Here is a 23,722-nt window from a genome sequence, read left to right as displayed (position 1 = left end):
ACTTAGTACCTGGTTTGCACTGCATTTAAAGAATGTGTCCTTTTACATTTGTCATCCTGAAAATCTGTAACTTAAGGGATGCAAAATCAGCACTGCTGACAACTCCTGCCTCTCAAATATTTTCAGTAAAGTGAATGCATAATATTTATCCAGTGACTGCTAAAAGACCAGCACAAGGCTGCATGCCACTTAAGTCCTGAGGTTAAATGTTACTTCAGTGGTGCATAAAATTTGTATTGACCATCTGCCCAGCATTGAGTTGAACCCATTAATGAATAAGCCTCACAGTATCACTGTGAGATAGGGAATTATGATCTCCATTTAACAAGTGATAAAACTGAGCCCCAAAGGGTTTGTGGAGCCCTTCAAGCCCTATAGGACGTGTGTAACAGAGCCAGTGAGGAAGCCCAGCTCACCTGAGCTGCCATCCTTCCTCTTTGGACACCCCTGCACCTGGCATCCCTTTCACTGTGTTCTGTTACCAACAGCTATACAGTCTTTGTGCACAGTTTCCACCATCAAATTCTCTTGCAAAGTACCTTAAAGCACAGCTGATGTGACCTGTGAATCCTTGTACTCCGTAAAGAACAACTTGAGACACAAGGCACAAAGGCAGCACAGACAGCACCAGATGGCCTCAGTAACTGGAGCAAGTCAGCACAAAGTGACAACAGGCAGAGCTGTTGTTGTGACCTCCCTTTCTATTTTTTTGCATAATGTTGAGAGGAAGACTATGCAGATCTTTCTGTAGTACAGAGAAGAACTGCTGGTAGAGAGCAATCAGTGCTTTGCCTTTTGTAATCTTGCTCAACATCTCTTTGATTTCCTTTAGTAAATGTCAGGTCACATGTTGACTGCTTGCATTCTAAAGCTGAAGTATAAATCATCTTCTCAAGTGACAGAAACTGTCATTTCTCCTTGCAAAATATTTTTCGAACTATGTCTTATGTAACTGTTACAGTTGTTGACATTTTTCTTAAAAACCCTGTTGGTTTGAACTCAGGATTCAGTATAAAGCTATAGACTAGGATAGAGAATTCTTCTGCCTTTGCTTGTATCTCTTTCCCTTGAGCTGAAGAAAGAAATATTATGCAACTCTGAGTCATGCTGTAGAAAGGTGTTGTATTTTTAATATCATTAGAATTTTAAAAGAAGGAGAAGGATAAACCTCAACATAGGTGAAACCAAGAGTTAATATGCTTCAATTACAGAAAGTGGCTATTAAATTTTGATGGGATGCTGTGACTGATACTTCAAATAAAATGTTGATGTGGCGAAGTGGGGAATGTCGATAATGAGTTGAATACTAGAGAAAGTCTGTTGATTTTTATGGAAAATATATATATAAAAAATACATGATCCTTAAGCAAAGACGTTCTTGTGGAGATATCCACAGGAAAAAACCAGAGTATAGACTTTTTATGTCTGTCTTGGCTACAAGAGTGCATCTCTGTAGAGCTACATCTTAGCAAATAAAAGCAGAAAGTACTTGCGCACACTAGATGTTTTACTGTGCCACCTTAAGGGTGATACTGATTCCTGCCCAGCTTGAGGGTGATGCTCTAGCATTATTAATCTGCTCTCCCTCTGCTCCTACGTGCCTGCAGAAAAATGTATTGATATGTCTTCCTGGCAGGTCTTTCTCAGAAGCAGCAGCTGCAGAATTTGGAATCAGTTGTATGAAATTCCTGCTGGCAAGGCCTTTGACCTTCAACTCCTGCTGGATCCAGCTGAGTGATCAAAGAGAGAACTTTTGCAGGTATTTCATGTCTTCACCTGTGCTAATCTCACCTTAATGAGAAGTAAATTATTCTTGAAAAATAAGTTCAAGAAACTCTTGTGTGCTTTCTGAGGGAATGCTACAAGGGTGATCTGGAATGCCAGAGTTCAGTCTTGAGTGGGTCCATTAATTCTACTGCATCCATAATGTTTTAGTTAAATTTTAGGCAAGTTAGAGACCTTTATGGTAAATGCAGGGTTTATTAACCATAATAACCTAAACAGGTAGGGGTAGGTCTTTAAAAGCCTTCAGTGTGGGTCAGCTTGTAACATTTTCAGGGAGACTGACACCTGACTGTCTGGTGGGCTATTTTAGCATTTAAAGAAGCCCAAAGAACTGAACTTATTTTTCGGAAAACTTGACCCAAGTATTTGCCCAGGATTATGAATGAAATATGTGATACAGTTGGCAAATTAATCCAGCTCACTCAAATTTCTGCATACCCAAAGGACCTTCCTCTCTCCCACCTTGCTCATTTCTCTGCTCCAAAGATTCTTTTGCTGAGTACTTGGAAGGCAATGCAACTCTTCTGTGCTAATTAAATCTTTCTCTTCCTGCCAGCTGTAATTGAGGGGAAATCCCAACAGGACTGTCAGAGAGTCCTGTTGTGCACATTAGACCATACTGGCTCTGGAACCCTAAGGTCTCCAAAGGCTTACTGGATAATCTCTTCTTAAGACCTCTGTTGGTACCATTTACTTCAAATTGCAAACCACTGTCAAGTCACAGGAAGCTGTAAGAGTCCTTCCAGTGCCAAAGGGGCTCCAGGAGAGCTGGAGAGGGACTGAGGACAAGGGTCTGGAGTGACAGGACAAGGGGGAATGGCTTCAAACTGACAGAGAATAGGGTTAGATGGGATCTTAGTGTGGCTAGCACAGTTTTTCCCATGAGAAGTTTTCTTGTGTTTTGTAAATAAAGATAAAGTTTGGATGTTTTTGGAACAGTGTCTCAGAACTTGGACAGTGCAGGCCTGGCCAATCAGGCCTGGGGGAAGGCTTCTGACTGACCAATCTGGGTGACTTTTGAGAACTCTATAAATGTGATGAAATCAAAACAATAAAGGTCATTCCTTCTTGCCACTGAGAACCGATGCATTCATTACTCTGCTAGCTGCTCAACAGCGACATCTTAGGAAGAAATTCTTCCCTGTGAGGGTGGGCAGGCTCTGGCACAAGGTGCCCAGAGAAGCTGTGGCTGCCCCTGGATCCCTGGAAGTGTCCAAGGCCAGGCTGGACAGTGGGGCTTGGAGCAACCTGGGATAGTGGAAGGTGTCCCTGCCCATGGCAGGGGGTAGAATGAGATGAGCTTTGAGGTCCTTTCCAACCCAAACCATACTGTGAGTCCCTGATTTGATACCCCAGGAGATCTGCAAAGAAAAGGAGGATGATTGAAATATATGGCTGGAGCAAGAAGTCACAGGGAGCATTTTCCATTGTTTGTTTTAAGAAGTTTTTAAAGGAAAAATACTTTTCACTGACAGGCTTCTGTAATGACTGAATACACTTGCAAATGACTGAGAGTTCAGTATTTGCAAGAAGGCCTAGAGGAGCACACTTTGATTTTCTGCTGCAAGATTGCAGTCTTCGGCCCTCTCAGTATTAAGAATGCTGGACCCTGGATCTCCTGCTGATGCTACTGAAGTGAACTTTAATCAATCTTGAAAAAAGACTTTAATAACCTGAATTATGGCCCCCAGTGCTAGATCTTTGATAGGAGAGGGAGCCTAGGAGTACTGATTTTCTCATGCTCAGCATTTCTCTGATATTTTTTGCCACTTGTTAGGAATGTGTATTTTAAGAAAACCTAAGTTTATGAAGTGCCTTTTCCCAGAAATTTTTCTGTGTTTAAGTGGAACATTTTTACATCATTCACATGTAATTTTCCTCATTTTGAAGTAAATTTTTTTTTTTAGGAACTCCTGGATTCCAAAATCTAAAAATGGAAACTTCCTTCTCTCTCTAAGTGTGACACAGCGTTTGTCAGTTGCACCAGATGGGGAAGATGAGCCAAGAAAGCAGCATAGATAGTCAACCAATTTTATTTTTTCATTTTGATATTTTTCTGTGAGGAGGCAAATGCGCGTTTTGACTCAATAGAGTGTTTCAAGTCCTGGCTTGTCTGTTTAGAAGAACTTAGAGTTGTTTCTAATAAAACAGCCTGGAGAGATTCGAGAATTCAGAGCCTTTCTGAGAAAACAACAAATACCTGAAAGAGGCTGCCTTAGTTTTTGGCCACGAAATCTGATGGGGAGTGCTAAAGAAAATTCCATAGCTGAAAACAAGATTTTCCTTTAGTGCTCTTTGTGCATTGTGGTTTTATTTGCTGCAGAAAAGGTTCTGTACATTGCTGATTCTCCAAAGCAGATGGCAAACAATGATTAACCTGTTCCTTCCAACTGCTCACCAATGAGCAGACACCAAGTTGAACCAGTTATTCATATTGAATTAGGCTTAAAAAAAAATCATGTAGTTATGAGCTTGAATGTTCTCATCTAAATGGAAGCTTTCCCAGAATAGTGCACTTGGGGCTGGATGGATATCTTCAAGCATATTTCTAGGGGCAGAGGGTATGAGAAAGTAAATGATACTAGAATATGATTATAGTTCTTAATGTAATTTAAAATTATTCCATTGTAAGTGAAATACTGATGCACAAGGGCAGGACCTCTGATCCACGTGCTTTTGCAAGCCTGTCCTACGCAGCAGTAAGTGTCTTGTGTGGCTGCTGAGACTTACTATCCTGTCTAAAGCTTCTTTTAAGATTTGAGTGGAAGCTCTGCTCTTACAGTAGTATCAAGGATTTTAGATTTATGGCATTAAGAGCTAATGGGAAGCACATTTGCTGTACATTCACAGTCCTAAGCTGTTCTACTCATGGCACTTCAAGGCCAAGTGAGACCTAGGATAGATGAAATTCTAAATTAAAAAAAAAAAAAGAAAAAGGAAAAAGAAAAAAGAAAAAAATTAATATTGATAATTTGAGAAATGGTATAAATACTGTCATCAGTGAGATCATAATGAAACAGGCTGGGGGCAGCTGTGTGGGAAGCAGCTCTGTAGAAAAGGCTCTGGGGGTCCTGGTGCACAGGTTGGCATCCACCAGCCATGCCAACTGCATCCAGGGCTGCATGAGCAAAACCACACTCTGAGCAGAGATCTCCCTCTGCACAGCACTTGTGAGGCTCTGTTAGAATCACAGAATGGCTTGGGTTGGGTTGGAAAGGACCTTAAACCTCATCTCATTCCAACCCCCTGCCATGGCAGGGACACCTTCCACTGTCCCAGGTTGCTCCAAGGCCCAGTGTCCAGCCTGGCCTTTGACACTGCCAGGGATCCAGGGGCAGCCACAGCTTCTCTGGGCACCCTGTGCCAGAGCCTCACCACCCTCACAGGGAAGAATTTCTTCCGAAGATCCCTTCTAACCCTATTCTCTGTCAGTTTGAAGCCATTGCCCCTTGTCCTGTCACTCCAGGCCCTTGTAAAGGGTCTCTCTCCATCTTTCCTGTAGGTTCCCTTCAGGCACTGCAAGGCCACAGCAAAGTCACCCCAAAGCTTCTCTTCTCCAGGCTGAACAGCCCCAATTCTCTCAGCCTGTCCCCACAGCAGTTGCCTCATCCCTCTGATCAATGTTGTGTCCAGTTCGGGATCACCCTTGCCTAAGGGAGCCTCCAGCACAGTAAGCCCACATCCCACTGACCCAGCAGGAGCTGCAGGCTGCTCAGAGCAGCTGGGAGAGCTGGGTCTGGCAGCAGGGCAGGGCAGGGCAGGGCAGAGCTGTGGTGCTGCCAGGAGCTGCCTGCTCACAGGGGAGAGGGAGCAGCTGCCTCTGCTCGGAGCTGTGCAGCAGCAAAGCAAGAGCCCAGAGCCACGAGGGGAACAAAGGGAATTCCAGTCACATTCAAGGAAACTCTCTTAACCACAGAATGGTCAAGTGCTGGGACAGGTGCCCTCAGAGGTGGCTTCTCTATCCTTAGAGGTGTCCAAGATTCAGTTGGGTGTGTGCCTCAGCAAGCTGATTAATTAGAACTGCTTTGAGCAGGAGGTTGTGTCGCTGTTGAGCAGCTAGCAGAGTAATGAATGCATCAGTTCTCAGTGGCAAGAAGGAATGACCTTTATTGTTTTGATTTCATCACATATATAGAGTTCTCAAAAGTCACCCAGATTGGTCAGTCAGAAGCTTTCCCCCAGGCCTGATTGGCCAGGCCTGCACTGCCCAAGTTCTGGGACACTGTTCCAAAAACATCCAAACTTTATCTTTATTTACAAAACACAAGAAAACTTCTCATGGGAAAAACCTGTGCTAGCCACAAGGTTGGACTGGATGCTTTCAGGGGTTCCTTCCAACCTGAATTTTTCTGTCGTTCTTTGATTCTTTCACAACAAGGACTAAAACAAGAACAATATTGCAGACTTGGACCACTGCAAGATGAAAAAGGAGCAACTTAAGTTCCTTAAGTGAAATTAACTATATTGTACATCTGCTCCTTCACCTTCTGGCATCAAAGAATCAGGGATTTATGTAATGAATAATTACCTCAGCATTTTTCTGTATGGCTCTGCCTAAAGGGAAATCACAGCTTTGCTACATGATAGCAAAATTCTTACTGATTCAGGAGGGTCTGAATTCTGTTAGCTTAAATGGGCATCACTGGAAGGCTCTTTAGAGTCAGATAATGGTTTTGAATGGGGGATAACTTCAGAGAATAGTTCTGAGGGGGTTTTTTAAGTGTATTTCACTTCAGATTCCTTTAGCACATACACATTAAGTTATGCTAGCATTGGAAACAAACAAACAAAAGGTATTTCTCTCAGCTTTGTACCTCTGTTCCTGTAAGCACAAGTATTTAATTCAGTTGCTGAAAAAAATGAGGGAAAATTGCAAGGAAGAAAAGCTTCCCTGTGATCACCAAGTAAGAAAGTATTTTCAAGGTTTGGAAAACGTTGACCAGCTCTGACATTTAGACAGCACATCTTACAGAGAAAGACTGTAAAAAATGTAAACTTTTTCACGTGAGCTTGCACCCTGAAGAAGCCTGGGTTTTACAGCCAGGATAAAAGATACAAACTGCAGTGTAAACATACAGTGTCCTGGCAGGGCTTATGTTCCTTTGCTGCATTTCTGACAAGGGAGAAGGGCTTTTGACATTGCTGAGGCTGGCTTCATGCACTTGGCAGCAGAGCATATATAGCCCTGGTACTGTTATGTTTGTAGGATAAAAATGTCCAGGATACATTTCCTCTTCTTACCTTACCAGCCTGTTCTGCTTCATAACGTTGTATATGCTATTGATTACAGTATTTTTAATTGTCTGGATTATCGTGAGTATAGGTAATGATAAATTCACACTGGAGTGTACTTGGCCCATAAAAATTTTATGCAACTCTGAGGAAAGTTACTAAAGAACCATTTTGGAAACCAAGGAGCCTGTTTCAACAGCCCAGCCTTAGTCCTTTAGTGCACTCAGTGTTTTGGATGAGTGCAGATGTATGCCTAATTAGGAATTTAAAATGCTCCAAGAATATTTAAGAACAAAAATACTGCCAAAGCAGTAGAGGTTAATTTCTGGAAAATAATGGCTACAGAACCATTTGGTAATTTTCTAGCCTGCCCTCCCAAAAGAACAGTCTGGATCTAAGGAGTGTCTGTCACATGTTATTGCCAATTCCAGTGTCTGGCATTTGTGATGATTTTATGCTAATATTAATAATATGTTTATGTTTCTCTTCCTCATACATTTTAGCCTTCAGAACTTGTTTTCTTGGCAGTGTTTTCCCTGTAGTCATGAGGTATTTTTGCATATTTGTAGAGAATCTGATATAATACATTAGTCCAGTAGCTGGAGCATTAAGAAGCAAGAAGCATAAGTCTTCCAGTTCTGAGCACTGTTCATACTGCTTTTAGGATTTGGGAAGACTTTTTTTTAATGGAACACTTACATGCTTGTATGTGAATCCATTACATGACATACACCGTGGTTAGCAACAGCTTTTGTGTGTCATGGCTCAGGTTCCCATACACTCCTGACAGTTTATGCATATTCATGAGATCCATGACATTTTCCTGCATCTGCTCTTATCACAGATTTCGTTTCAAAGCAGCACTTCATTGATATAGTACACTGACACATTTTACATATAATTGCTTTTCGTCTGCTTGCATGATTATTTTGTGACACCTAGTGGATAAATTGATAGTGGTGCTGATTTAAATTGCCTCTGGGTTTTTTTTTCTCCTGATAGAAGTTCTGGCCTGGAAACTCAATTCACATCACAAACACATAGACTCTCTTGCTTTCTAACTTTCTTCTCTTTCTTTTTTTTTTGCTCCTTAACTTTGCTTATGGAATAACTAGCTCATGGATAGGTGGACAAACACCCAACACAAGTCTTGAGGAAATTCCAAGAGTCCCAAAATAATACAAAATAGTAAACATTTGAAAATATCATGGTGTTGTTTAGTCAGTCTCCCTACCTATGCAGCCTGTGATCATCACACAATAACTTTTTCTGCTTTACCGACTTTATTTGAGGTGTGCTTCAAACATGCAGTTCATTAAGAACCAAGTGGGCACTACATAAAGCTGTAATGGGTTGCAAAGAAGTACTTGTTACCCTGTGAGGACTCTACAAAATACCTGTTTCTTTAGTGTTCTTAGAGAATCAAGTCTGATAAATAATTAAAATATTATTCTATACACACAAATACATTTTCAGAATATTTACATCGAGAGTCTAGAAATGCCTTTAATGCATGACCTACTTTCACAACTAAGATACGTCGTGTGAAGTATATCTTAATTTACATGTCATGGATTCTGTGCCTGAAGCTTGTTTCTCCAACAGGAAAATATTGAAATACTGTCCAGTGTGTTTGCTACAAATACTGTGAGATAGAAAAGCTAGTTCTTCTATATCTGTCTTATCTTTTATACTCTATCTTTTGTGTTGATAAGGGAAGGGAATCAATTATTTCAGGTGCACCAAGTCTGCTTGCTGTATTCCTGAGTTGATACTAGTAATGTGCATGTTTCTGTCTTCAGAGAAGGTATAATCTGCTCCTGGCACCACAGATCTTAAATTCTGAAATCTGTCTTCTCTGAGCAGGCACAGAACAATAGCTTACATGATAGCTGAGATAGAATTTAGTAGTTTTTAAATAGGACCTAAAAGGAACTGTAAGGCAGATGAATTTGGAGCTAAGAGGTTATGTATTTTTCATATGTGGGGAATTGGAATGGAGTTCTGCACAGGACATGAAGGAATTGATTCTAAAGACTGTCTACAAGAGTTTAGGTTTCAGCTTGTTACTCTTCAGAGAACATGGGTTGCATATTTTGACTCCCAAGAGGTTTCACAATCAGAAAATGTGATACTGAACTGTGTCTTTAATTCCGACTGACGAGGCTCTCTTTCCCTGTGCTTTTCCTGGTTGCTCATCATAACAGTTCTCTTGTGACTCCCATTTATGTAAAATTAGGGTCTGTAGCAACAGCATCATGAATAATGGACACAGAGAGCCAAACACACCGTGGGGCTCTGGCAAAGATCTGCTCACTCTCTGCCACCACTTCAGTCAGCTCATGAATGTTTCACCAGTCTTTAGTCTCAGGTACAAAACCTTACACCTGAGTCCATCTGTGGAGAGCCCTGAGCTCTGCAGAGCTCACCTGAGCAAAGAGATGGTTGTGTGGAGCTGAGCACAGGCAGTGCCAGTGCCTGGAGTTCATCAGGAATTCTCTCGTGCCAGCAAGTGCCATGTCAGCAGCACCACCTCTCACCCAACACTCAGAAAGCCTTTGCCCCCTCAGCATGCAGGCACAGGTGGGCAGAAGGGCCCTTGTGGTGAAAATGGCAATTTTCAGTCATTCTCCCTTTGCTTTTTAAAGACTTGTGTAAAGCTGGGCTGGGCGAGGCTGTGCAGAGCCTCTTGGCAGTGTCGTTGGATTGCTCCGGGTGGAAAATAACTGCTCAGAGCAGAGGCAAAGTCATCGTGACAAAGCACAAGTGTGAGCTTCTGAAATCATAACAGGGCTTGAGACAGCATCCCAGGGTGCTAACAAAGCTGTTGCAGTGCACAGTCTGTGCTGGTGACCAAGGAGAAACAGTCACTAAAAGGAAATGGGGAACTCGATAACTGGCAGCGTCATTAGTGGCGAATTCCTGGAGCTCCCCTGACAGGGACATGAAGGTGCCTAACAGGGTCAGTGACAATACTTGCTCTTGCAAATGGGCTTGTCTGATCAGGTCTGTAGCCTCACACCCTCCCCAAGCCCCAGGAGTAACCAGAAACAAACTGCAGCCTGGGTTTGCAGTGCCTATACAAATGCTTTCTCCCTGTTAATGCATGTGAACTTCCAGGCCTCTGCTGGCTGATTGTCAGGTTGAACCAAGCCCCCTGGCTCACCCCAAATACAGTCCAGACCCCAGAACATTGTTCTGCAATGGAAATTAATTTTAAGCTTTTACCAATATTAAAAAAAAAAATACTACACAGAATGGTGATTTCATGCCAGCTTTCCATATAATGTTATCCCCGATTTCAAATGCTGCAGGCTCTGAAGTGATCATGACAAATGGAACAGTTTGTAAAGGATGGATTCTGCTTGTCTGCCATCATACAATTCTCCTTCTTCATTAGCACTCAAGTAACTTTATCCTGTTTGTGGTGATGGCAAATGTAAGGGTGCATTGATGTAAATACTGAATTTTAGGCTAAATCCATGTAACGCTAGGTTATTCGGGGCTTTCACCTAATCCAGGCTCCCAGACCACTAATTCACCCACTCCTGCTTGTCAGCTGCTTGATTCCACTAAGGGCTAAAATTTAAAATGAAAGCCTTATGGGAGAAAGGCCAGAAGCCATTTTTCTACCAACTATAATTATTGGCACGGCTGCATTCTGCAAAATGAATTTTAGTTTCTTGTTGAGGCTTACCCTGGCAGACATTCCCTCTTGGTGCATAATTAAGTTAGGACTTGCACACACTAGTTTATTGCATGTCTTTTTAAAGAAAAACAATTTTCAGGAACCTAAATCCATTTCAGAGTGAAAATTCACTTTTCCCAGAAAGGAATTAGTGGGTTGAGATTGGGAATGGCATTTTTTAAGAACATATGACTCTAGTCAATTCTTCCTAGCTTCTGTAAGGAACTGAAAAAAATAACACTTTCTAAGGGGTGTCACATAGGTTAGGTGTGACACTAGATGAATTGCACATATTAAAAAGCCAAATCCAGTGGACTTAAAACTCATTTGGCTTATTTAATATTCTCCATGTAGGAAAGGCATTTTCCATCCAAAAATAATTAAAAATACTGCTCAAATAATTGCTTGTGAGATAGCTGAGTATTTAGCTGCAGCGACTTGGAAGACTGTGGTCCTGACTCTTCTCTGCATCATTGACTGTGCCCAGTTTTTATTTTCACAGGGCTTGAGGGGGAGTGGGAAGGGTGCAGTTTTGGAGAGTTGGACATCACATATCAAATCAAAGATGAGGGTGTTCAGTTTAAGTGTCCAGTTTTATGTTCAGAGGTATTAGGGAAATCCAGCTGATGTCAACTGAGTTAGGTGAATTCAGCTTTTTCAAATATAAGGTCCATTGCTCAGCATCCTAAAATAAGTAAATGTTTGGTAAATTGCCATTACCATTTCATTTTTGTGTGATCTGAATAAAAACAATCCTCCCAAGAGCATGGAGATAACTGAGGAATGTTAAGAAAATACTGTGAGAGGTGTTCTATGGCCCTTTTATTCTTGCTGTCTCTGTCTGCCAAGAGAAAATAAAACTGACACATTCACTTTGTTCTTTCCTTACAAAAACCAGTCCCTAATTTGTCACAGCTTCATCTCCCACATAATCCATTCCTTGCACTTCTGCTGTTTCACATTATAAGAAAGCAAGAGTACTTACAACATTTGTTTTTCATAAGATGTACCTCACTTACCTGATGGATTTGCCATTTCCACACAGGTTTCACCTCCCTGGTCTCCAGCCTTGCCCTGATTTCTGAGCATTAGGATCTTTGGTCATCATCTCTGCCAGTGAGACCTCAGGGGTACAGTGTGGGTGAGCAGAGCAGCTCAGCTGGGAAGTCAGGAGATGGAAAGATGATGCCAGGAAAACAGGAGATTGATCTTTAAGTCCTACCAAACTAATAGCTTGTGATGCACTGAGTAGTTCTGCAGTGCCTTTTGGAGCTCATTTTTTAAAAAATGCATCTCCTTAAATGTTTATTTCTTTAAGATTACAACTGCAACATACAGAGCAGCCAGTGCTTAGCCCTGGTTTAATTTCTGCATTTGTGGGAGCTTTGAGGCATCGAGTGTTTCATCATTCTCTGGAATTCCAGCTTTTGTGGTTTTTTAGCATTCAGAGCAGTACATGAGCAAAACACAGAGATAAATGCAATAAAAGAATAACAGCTTTGTCAGTGCAGTTTGCATAAGCAGAAGACAGGATCCCACCTCCAAGAAAAATTAGGTGTATTTTTGATGGAAAACCATCTTTTCCCTAATGCAGTCCATTTTGAAGCATCTGTTACCTTTCCAGGCATTTCACAGCAGAAGGGCTCTGCAAGGCTGACACTGACCTATGGAACATGTCTGTGGTGCTGCAGAACACCTGATGCACACCCAGCCCAGCTCTGAGGCTGCTGCTCGTCAGGGAGCTACAGCAGCTGTCATTGGGAACGTCCCCTTTTCTGATAACCATTGCAAAACTTTCCTGAAACGTCATTTCTGTGGAGGAGTTTCCTTGACTTTAGGATAGTTCCACACAAGGGTGAGGAAGTTCCTGTGCACGTCTGGCTGGTGGTCAGGCTGCAGTATGTGAGATGGACTTACTTAAGCTGATGTATTTAAATGTTTTTACATTCTGTTGCCTTTTTTTCCCCCATACATGGAATGTTCAAACTTTAGGAATATACATAAATTGTTGCAGAGCTCAGAGACATTTAGCCAGAGAGTTCTCACTCATTTCACAACTGCTCCTTTTCCCCAAATACTTGCAAACAGTTAGAAAATGACAATGGCTTCACTGAATACCTAATATTATAAAGAGCCATGTTGCACTGCCTGTGATGTTCTGTGTAATAAAGAAAGGGTGAACAAAATTTATATAACTGATTTTAACAGAATTACTACTCAATGCAGATAGTCATTGGCCCCTAAATTCTTTTTGATGTGTAAGCTTGTTACACATCCAAAAGTGTAATTTTTAACTTCTGTGCCTCATCTGTGCTATATTGGATAATCAGGGCCTCTTTCAAAGCCACTGAGGACAAGTGAGGATGTACTGTTGATCTCAACAGTGTGTGAATTGCTCCCCTTCTTGAAAGAAGTCTCCCTGATGAATCTGAGGAAAATGCTTCCCTGCAAAACTGTGCCTGTGGTTTGTACAAAGCAGAACAGCACACCTGACTGCTCCAGCACCAAGGAGCTCCATGGATGAGCAAACATCATGGCCAAAGTTCAGTGCCTGTTTGCACTTTATCACAAGGGAAGGAGAGAGAAATTTGCTCTCCTGGTCACAGATGGCCTCAGCAATGCCCAGGTAAAGATGTGAGCAAGCTGCTGGTCACAGCTGATGCTCTGCAGCTGACACAGACAGACCTTGTGCAGAGGAGGAGATTCCTGAATCCAATTGCAGAAAATCCTGTGTATCTCCTCTGAATGGAGGAGGAGGCTGTGGAGGTCTGGTGCTGTGAGTTGTATCTGCCTGAAGTTCTGGCAGAATCTATCTTGTATTATTAAATTACAGGAAAGTTTCACAACTGGGGAAAGAGCTGTTATTTGCCATTTTGGGAGCACCTGTATTTATTTAATGGGCAAGATCATGGTACATGTTGTATTTCACACGAGTCACAACATCTGTGTTTGTAGAGTATTTTTTGATTCTTGAAGTTTCCGTGCTATATAAAGGCAATGTGTCATTTTGGTTATATTTAGTTAAAAATATATTTTAAAATACACTGTGTGAAGTTTATCATGCATAGATCCAAGGAAACTGAATCCTTCCCTCCTTGAAGTAATTTCTACCTGAAATCTCTAGGATAGTTACCTGCCATGATAGTGCTTTGGTACAGTGCTGCCCCAGAAGGCTGTGGCAGTTCTGCCTGATTCCCTGCTGAATTTGCTCAGGAGGTTTCCCTTGGCTGCAGTGTCCACCTTGCCATATCCTCAGCTGTTTACCCCAAAATTATCTTCCCAAAAATGTTTGTGACATTTTTAATGGTGAATAAATAGTCTGCAGGAGCAGAGTGGGGATTGTGCATCACCTGGGAAGCCTGAAGACAATTGTTACATACAGAGAGATTGGAAGCTGCTTGCTCTGTCCTGCATCCAGACCCCAGACCTGCCTGGGGAATTTTCCTTCCTCCTGGGAGCCAGGGAGGCTTAGCCTTGGTAAATCGTCACCAGCTTTTGGGGGGAAAGGTGCCTTGAAATCGCAAAACACTCGTTCTGTGCTGTCCCAGGCTGTTCATCATTAAGGCTTTTAGTTATATAACAACCCTGCTTTAAAACTGCTTTCCTGTAACATCACAGAAATAGCAGACTTGGCCTCGTGCCTTTTGAAAAGTGACTGCTGAGGTACTTATTAACATCAGTTCCAAGACATTTTTCAGTGAGCAGTGAGAGTTGGAATATGGAAATGTCATATTTTTCCTAGTATTAAACAGTTGTTAAACTAGAAACATAATTCTTGCCAGATAGTTATTTCTTGTGCCTGTCATCTTCATAGAAGGAAAATGAACATGCATTTTTCTTTCATTAAGTATTTTAAAGTTCATCCTTGTTTGGTGATTGAGTCTATTAAAATAAGTTTATGAGCAGCTTGTGAGAGCAGATGACTAATTAATTTTAGGTGTTGGATAAAGCACATTCTTTTCCATTTTTGTCTGCTAATGAGTATTACTAATACCCATAATAACAGATCTTATAGAAAATAGTGTTACACAGAGTTTATGGTTCTTTACAAATAATTATCTCAATATCATTATGAATTAACAAACTACTATTTTTGTGGGAAAATATACATTAAGGCAACGTTATGTCAGCATAGCACCTAGAGAAAAGAATCTTTAATGTGATTATCATAGAAAATAAGAGTATCCTTTAGAAATGGTTAATAAAAGTTCACCATTTTTTTCAACGGGGATGAACATTTTCCAGTATCCCACCTAGTGTTGCCCCCAGAAGTGAAAGTGAAGTCCAGATATGTCAAAGACAGGCAGTGGAAATCTCTGGAACATGCTCCCAAATGTTGCTTTGTTTGGATCTGTATGTCTGTCACAGAGTCACTGAAATCAGCTGTAAGTGTAGCTTCTTCATCCAAAATTCCCTGTCATTGGGGTTGGTTGGGTCTGTGTGGTACTTTGGGCTTTTCACTGCTCTGAATGCATCCTTTCAGTGCCAGACTGGCTTTGAACTGCTTTCCCTGCACCATCCAGCATAAAGAGTTGCTATTCTGAAAGGTTGCATTGTTTTTATCCTTCCACTATAAAGGAGATGCTTACAAAAAGTCTCACTTTGAAGTCACACAATACTCAGCTTTCCTCCAATTATATTATGTAACTCTGTTCTATTGATATAAGCACAGGGTTTATTTTACACAGAAAACACTTTCTGAGAGGTGACTGTGCAACACATCCAGCCTTGCTGAAACTGCACAGAATTTTAGCTCCACTTCAAATTCTTGGCTCTTAGGAAAAATACTGAGATGTCTGATTGCACACATAAAGAACTTGTTTATTTTTAAATATCTTCTCTAACAAACAGAGGTACAGGGTAGGGTTTTTTTTCAGAGTATTATTGGGGTAGTAATTGATGGTGCCAAAAAGCTGGCGCTCAGAAAATGCTGAGATTTAAAACCCTTCAGTACATAGAGGAGACTCTCAGGCATTCTGCTGGAGAGCTTTCCAAAATGGTTCTTTAATAGTGGTTAAGAGTGGCTTCTGGTACCAGTTTTGGGGGTTTTTGCATTGATGAAATATTGAGGTCTCTCAGGGTATTCCTTCAGTGTGATCTAGAAAGAATATCATCCTGTTTGGCCGACAAGGGCACTGAGGTTCCAAGATGTGAAATACAGGGTTGGGCAGTGCAGTGATCTCAGCATGGTCAGAGTTGCACCTGTCCTGTTTTGTCCAACAAATGTGCAGCTCACAGCTCCCAATGACCTCTTTCTGCATGTGATCTCAAGCCACTGCAGTGAAATGATCTTTGATGTTAATGGCATAACATTGTCCTTTACAGATTAGCACATTGATACCCAGCTTGGTCAGATATCTGCATTCTCCTTCCTTCTCTGCTTTTTTTGAAAGTGTTTGTTCCTTGAAGGTGAAGTATCTGATGCCTCTCTCTGCCTGTCTCTGTGATGCTCCTAACATTCCAGTCAATCTAATAAAAAATTTTTCTCTTTTCACTGTTCTTTTCTCTTGCTTGTCTCTTTTCAGTCAAAGTCCCAGTGGGCCATGGTGTAACTGTGGCAGTAACAGGGGAATGGGAAAGCTGGTGCTGTGCCTGGTTCTCCTGGAGAAAGAAGCTGCTCTCTGCTTTTGCCTGTGCTCTCACTCACCTTATAATTGTTTCAGTGTGCAGGGAAACACAACTGAGATGTGTGTGTTTTGTTCTGCTCCTCTGTTCTCAGATCCCACATCAGTGATGCTGAAAGCCAGGCAGATGTCTCCAGTCCCCCCAGTGTGACCAACTGGCCTCAGGGTGAGATCTGCTGAGTGAAACAACTTCCCTTGATCCATGTGGGGCTGAAGGATGCAGCATTTATGGTGTCCTTTGATTACCTAGCAGAAGGTTAGTTCTCTGATTAAGGTAGATGTTTGTTTTAAAAGTTTGCTTAATCATTAAAGCAGTGTTTATGTTATAATATTCCCACATCTTTAGATTTGCCCTGAATGGGAAGTGTTGTTGTCCATCAAACCAGGTGGCAGGGAATAACAACCCCTCAAACTCAAGTGTAAGTGTGAGGGTACAGAAGCTGATGCTGCAGTGGCAGTTCTGCTAATGCCCCCAGCCAGGGTCTGTGGTAATTAAATACACACACAGGGTGGGTTTAATGTGGTCATCAATTCAGAGCTGGGTTACTGCTCCATTAGGAAAATTGCTGAGGAAGCCACAATTCCTCACAGTCTTGACAAACTCATTGCTCAGTCTTAGGGGTTTACCCGTGCAGAACTTGGGAGATTCACTTAGAGAACCTCAGTTCTTCCCCATTAGGATAATGGAGGAGTATCTGGAAGTATGAAGAACAATCCCACTAACTCAGCATCCCCTGTAAGTCACAGGGATGCCTTTCCCCAGGTGACAAACTGGTTTGATAAGGTACAGTCATGTAGGAGCTGGAAGTACACAAGTGCAGTTATTAAAAATGAATGCTGTATCCTGTTTCCGTTGTGTATCTTGGCACTGACATGACTTCACAAGTTGCAAATCTATTAAACATTTCAGACATGAAACTGGAGCTCATTAGGCAGAATGTTGACTGGTATATAGCAAACTGTTTCAAATTCAAGACTGTTAACATTTGTCTGCAGAGTTTTTTGTCTTCCAGGTTGTCACCAAGCAATCCAGCTGTCTGGGAATACAGCCTGTGCTTCCTGTGATCAGAGTGTGACTGTCCTTTGGGGTGAGGTAGTAGGTTGTATAGTTTTAGGGCTATGCCCTGCCTGTCAGATAACTATACAATCTACTGTCTTTCCTGAAGTGGCTGTGATGTCAGCGCTGGATGTCTCCGAAAGACAACGCAGATATTTTTCAACTGTGCCATTCTCTGGCTCTGTGTTTGATTCTTGTACATGAATGTCCTTGCAGTGTTTAGATTCCTGTACTTCCCATTCAGGCTCAAAAGCCATTTCCTTCTGGTGTTTTCTGAGAGAAGGTGGGGTGGGAGTGACAGGACACAGAGGACTGACCCAGTCTGCAATGGATTTGTTCAATCACAGCTGCCATGGGAGTGACCACTTGCCAACAGCTGATCCATTTCTCCTTTGTTTTCTGGCATTTGTGTTCATATTAAATGGAAAACAGCACTCTTGATTCAGCAGCTGTTTAAATCCACTTGTTTGAGAAACTGCAAAGGGATGAGCTGCACAAAACCCAAAGAGGATGTCTTCCAGTTGCTCGTGTTCTGCCCTGGAACTGGTAAATGCTTGAACCCTAAGTAAGAGGTCTCTTTTAAAAGATTTAGCTCTCTTTTTAGTTACATATTGCTAGTTTGGAGGGACAGTGTTTGCCACTGTAGTTCTGATGTGCTTGAGTCCCTCCAGCAGTTCTGAGTGACTCCAGGCAGAGCTGTGGGAAGGACCAGGAGGCACACATGGCCTTTCTGAAGCTCAGAAATGTGGGGGCAGGAGAGTGATAAGGTCATTTGTTTAAAAATGGTGACATTTCCTTCAGAAGATGCACATGATGCTCTAACAGGATGAGGTAGTAGGTTGTGTGGTTTCAGGGTAGTGATTTTGCCCCAATCAGGAGATAACTATACAACCTACTGCCTTCCCTGATAAGCAGCATAACAACATCAGTGTCTTAATTCACAGAGAAACAAGAGCTAAAATACACTCCTGAGATATACTTCTGAGACCAGCAAAGTAAGTCTAGATACAGTTGTTGCTATTCTGTCCCTAATAGCTCTAAATTTAGATTTTAAGTGTAGATTTTTGATAACTGCCTGCAAAATAATTATCCTTTAAGTCTTTAGAATGAAAAATTGCATTAAAGAAATTTTATTTATTTCAAAGTTTGACTGCTCTCCATCTGTTGCATTTTTGGTTCATTTGAGTGGGACAAAGTTATTGGGGGAAATGGTTCCAAAAATGCTGCATAACATGCATTCAGGAAGTTTGTATTTCCTTGACATGTAAGTTTGAGTGCAACAAATTTTACTTCCAGTGCATTGGTTTAGTTCACCCTTGCCTCTCCCTCAGGAATCTTGCAGTGTGTTGCAAATAGTACCAGATTAAGTCACACAACATTCTTCAGCAGGTAAGCTTTATATTGCAACAGAAAAGCTGTAACAATGAAAATCAGGAATGAGAATTAAAAAACCAAAGCCAGACATTTATTTAGTCTCTCAGTTTCTCCTAAGCACACTCATTTCATGACATATAATACCCCCGAAAGAAATTTCTCTGCCATCTAAAAAGCACAAATTGCATCTGAAAAACTATGGACAGAAAATGTTGGGTCATTAAAGGTATTTTGAGAATATGAACTATAGAGTCTTTCAAGAAAAATCTGCAGAAGAAAGGGACTACAACAATAAGGTGCTGGGTTTGGTTGTAGGCATAGAAATCATTCTCCCACATGCACAATATACCCAAAAGTAGGAGTGCTGTAAACCTTCAGGTTGCCTTGAGACCAGAGGCATCAGACTGGTTTTGTATAACCATTAGTATATATTTTGATTATACAGCATCCTGTTACTGTAGACTGGAGTGAAAATTGAAGGTAGTTGTAATCCTGTGTTTCTATCTGATGTGCTACACAAAGGCAAGCCTGTCTTCTCTGGAAAGCTTTCCCCTCATCTCTGTAGCTGGGAAAGCTGGGACATGCAGGGTGAAAGCAAGTGGAATAACTCATGGTACAGTCAGCAGCAAAAGTGGGTATTTTATTGCCTCTCTGGTCCAAAAATACCACACATTATCTGGAGTCAGGTGGTATTTGAGGTCATTCAACACCTCAAAACAGGGCCTTTTGTTCATACCATTATTAAAGGTTTGGAAAGTTCTTTGCCTTAGGTTCATAGTGATGGATAAAGGCTGTTGGCACAGGGGGAAAGTTGCTGCATGTCTGGAAAACCCAGAGGAGAACAGGCAATACTGTGGCTGCTTTTGATCTTCTCCATTGCTCTGTCTGCATCTCTTAATGCAGCCCTGCAGGTCCTGAGCTCTTCCTTGCAGTCTCAGGGCTGCAGTGTGAACCTGAGATGAGCTGGGGTAGTGATTGCATTGTGTGCAGCCTGAAACATTCTGCTGCTCTCCAGGATGCAGAATGGGCTGGGAGCTTTAGCACAGTCTTGCATTCAGTAAATACAGTGAATGTTCTCTCTGGGACAGTGGGGTTATCAGAGGGGAAATGCTGTCTACGTTCTACAGCAGCCTGTTAGATCTCAGCTCTGAAATAACTTTCAAATCTTCTGGCTCTGCCTGGCTCAGCACTTTGCTCTTGGTAATGAGCTGTGTGTTTTCAATTCTAGTCATTCTGGCAATCCCATTAAAATAAAAGGCCAAAAATACCCATAGTGTTCTCCTTTCTAGGATCAACTGTAAGCACAAAACCATGTGCCTGTCCTTGGCAGCATGTGAGCCTGCAGATAATCAGGCCTGTCCTTACAGGGGCTGTCATTCCAGCTAATGACACTCCACCAGGAGCTTGAAAGCTCAACTCAGGGGCACTGAGTATTTCCCAGAACTGCATACTGAAAATGTTTGTATGCAAATGGAAGCAGCAGCTCAGCCTGCTGGAATCACACAGGAAAAAGAGCTGAGGTTTTTTCTAAAACTCAGGTCAGCATTACAACACCTTGAGGTCTCGTGCTGTTTGTTACACACAGCAGCTGTGAGGAAAAAGCTTAATCATGAGCACACATAGCATCACATAGGAAATGTGTATCATGGCATGCACTTTTATAGTGTGTCTGCTTAAACACCTCTCTGATTTAGTGTGCCAGCAAGTATTCATCCATGAGCAGAAGCTTAATACATCTTGCTGGAACAAAGCCTGTGCTTTTGCTTGTAACAGGCCAGGTAAAAACTGGGAGGTGTGGGATTTTCTGTGATGCAGGATTTCAGTTATTAGTTTCCCTTCTGTGCCCCAGAGAAAGTGTGTGTTGTTTTGAGGCAAGGCATAAAGAAGACATTAAGCAGCTCCCTGACATTGAAGCTGCCTTTGCTGAACTTTGGATCTCCACTGTGTGGATGTGTGAAGTGTGAAGCCTCTTCTTCCTTTTCAAGCCTCTTACAGTTTTGCTGGGTAAGACGAGCAAACCTCCTTATTCTCTGAGACCAGTTACCCAGTGTAAAAATTTTGACTTAATTTGGCGAAACACCGAAGGAAAGGTGGATGTTTGCAGACAGCCCTAATAATTACCCCAATGACATGTGCTTCCAGCCCCAGCTGTGAGCATCCAGCCTTGATCCTGTGCATGGGTGCCACGCAGCGCCATGCAGTGCCATGCAGTGCCATGCAGTGTTGTGCAGGGGCTCTTCTGCTGGGGCTGGGGCTCTTCCTCTGTGGCTGCAGCAGAGAGGCAAAACCAGAGAACACGGGAGTCATTCCTGAGCACTCTGCTGAAAGCGCAAATTGCAAAGGGGATTTATAATGGGGAGGATCCAAAAGCCCTATAAGACCATAGCTGGCATGTCAGTCCATGCTGGTACAGGTGTGACATGACACCACATCTTGCTGAACAGAAGGGCAGTTGTGGTTGCAGGGAGAGAGCTGCTGCTCACTGGGAAATTCAGAAAGCTCTGCCTTCCCTTGGGTCCAGAAAGGGTTCCCACACAGGGTCTGGTCCCAGCATTGTGCTCTTACTGGGAGGTAAATAGTAGACTCATAGAGTCACAGAATATGCTGAGCTGGCAGGGACCCACAAGGATCATGGAGTCCAGCTGCCAGCCCTGCACAGACACCCAACAGTCCCACCCTGTGCATCCCTGAGAGCTTTGTCCAAACTCTCCTGGAGCTCTGGCAGCCTCAGGCTGTGCCCATTCCCTGGGCAGCCTGGGCAGTGCCTGACACCCTCTGGGGAAGAACCTTTCCTGATCTCCAGCCTGAGCCTCCCCTGGCACAGCTCCAGCCGTTCCCTGTCCCTGTCCCTGTCCCTGTCCCTGTCCCAGAGAGCAGAGCTCACTGCCTGCCCCTCCTCTTCCCTCCCCACAAGCTGAACTGCCATGTCTCCCCTCAGTCTCCTCCAGCTGAACACACCAAGTGCCCTCAGCCGCTCCTCACCAGCTTCCCCTGCAGCCCTTCACCATCCTCATGTCCCACATTTGGATGCTCTCTAAGAGCTTTAGGTCTTTCTTATTGTGGTGGCCAAATCTGCCCAGCCCTAAGAGCAGCACACCAATCCTGAATGACAGAAACATTAACAAAACATTTTAAAGCTCTATTGGCATTGCTCTGATCCATGTGGCTCAAAACCATCCATGAAAGCATCCAGGTATTAACTTCCATTGCAAAAACTATGGGAGATGAGAGCCTAGGGAGATGTCTGTGATGATCTGAGATTCAGTGACTCACATGCTCAGATTTCACCAAAAAAGACAAAGGTGTCAAAAAACTTAGGCCAAAATAGCCACTGGTTTTCAAAGAAATCTGTGTTCCTAAGTCACTTGGACACTTCCATTTGTTCTACAATAAAAAGTAATGAGCACCAGTCATGCTAAGCATTTGATGGTATAAAGACTTCTGTTTGGTTGTGGTATGCTGCTCATGCCTAGTCTCCAACACAAATCAAAACCCTGTGAGGAATCAGGTTAATAGACAATGAGTTGAAATGAGTTCCCTCATGTGCCTAACATTCATGTTCCAGAGGTTCTTACTCTGGGTTTTCCCTGTCCAGTTTGCTTATACAAATATCAACACTAATATTTGCATCCTGGAGGAGCCCTAGGGAGATTTTACAAAGCAAAGTGTGGTAAGAAGGTTTCTCAATCAGCTGAAAGTGAACAGCAGTTTACACATTAGTATCTGGTTTTAATTAACACTTGGGAAAGAGTGAGAAACACTTGATGCACTTTGAAGTAACACAGATAAAAGTCCCACTCATAGATGGTTCTCAATGTAAATATCTAAACTGAAAACAAAATTGTTCCTGACGCGGTAAATTGGCATTTCCCTTTTGTGGAAGAAGGCAGTTTAACTCTTCCTTTACACAGCAAGACAGATCCTTTGGACATCTCACTTTTGGTGACAAAAATGTCTCACTTGTTACGAAGTTACTAAAACACTTCCCAGCTCTCAGGGATCAGGGAGGTTTCAGTCCAGCCTCAGACTTTAGTGTCCTTCCTGGGCAGATTATTCCCATGTGGAAGCATTCACTCCTCTCTGGCTTCAGCCTGGATTTGGTATGTCTCTCACATCTTGTAAAAAAACTGCCCTGCAAGCCTGACAAATGGTGGTGTAGCAGTGACTATTTGAAAATCAGATGGGGAATCCCACAGTTCCTATCTTTATTTATATTATGCTTGCTGGCTCATTCCAGTGACCTCTGCTGAGGTTTGCCATAGGTTACAAATGGTCACAACATCAGAACTTTTTCCTCCAAAGTTTCATGTCCACAATTTCTTTTTCTCTCCTCTTTTCTGCTTTTTACCATGGGTAGAATAAAATTATTGATAGCGCAGGATTTAATGATTTACCTTTTATTCCTGCATCTTAGCAAAACATAGGGTCTGAGTTTGGAATTTCAAATGGACAAATAAGTTTCCATTTCATTCCCCTTTGCAATCATCTTTTCCAAAGTTTAATAAGTTTTAGCCATAGCACAAAGAAACCTTATAAAAATACTACATCCATCATATTAAAGGAAAAAAGAAAAAGGTCACAATTTTTATTAAAACCTGAGCAAAATTATTATTAGGAAAGTCTCCCTCAGAAAGCTTCCACACTTGAAAGGTTTTCCCACTAGACCAAAAAAAACAAATTTTACTATCTAGAATCTAGTAGTATATCCCTAGCTCAAGCTCTTCCCAGTTTTGCAGAGGAGTAGCTACAGCTGCACTGGTTCGGGGGAGTGGGCACAGCACACACCACCCATGGCTCACACCACGCTGATGTGGAGCTTTCCCTGCCCCAGGGCTGTGGCTGCAGCTGGGACAGCAGAGTGGCTGTCAGTGAGCCCAAGCAGGGGCTGGTGGTTGGATTTTCCAGGTGATTCCAGTGGAGGCAAACCTGGACACACCCAGCATGAACAGCAGCCAGGCCCTG

The 23,722-nt window shown here is 42.4% G+C and overlaps 1 protein-coding gene across 1 annotated transcript in view; it reads left to right on the top strand.

Annotated features, from left to right (window-relative positions):
* LOC146442913 (uncharacterized) overlaps positions 1 to 18,530 on the top strand; it is a 242,798-nt gene extending 224,268 nt beyond the window's left edge. Inside the window, exons 13-14 of the mRNA XM_085049734.1 lie at positions 1,637 to 1,759; positions 16,425 to 18,530. The gene's annotated coding sequence lies outside the window, so the exon portion shown is untranslated. The remainder of the gene's footprint in view (positions 1 to 1,636; positions 1,760 to 16,424) is intronic.
* The last annotated feature ends 5,192 nt before the right edge of the window (positions 18,531 to 23,722 follow it).

This window comes from Lichenostomus cassidix, chromosome 1Ab, assembly GCF_008360975.1.
Source record: "Lichenostomus cassidix isolate B80296 chromosome 1Ab, HeHo_3.0, whole genome shotgun sequence".
In the NCBI taxonomy this organism is placed as follows: Eukaryota; Metazoa; Chordata; class Aves; order Passeriformes; family Meliphagidae; genus Lichenostomus; species Lichenostomus cassidix.
The sequence above is the reverse complement of the archived record's forward strand: the minus strand, read 5'-3'. Positions and strand labels throughout refer to the sequence as shown.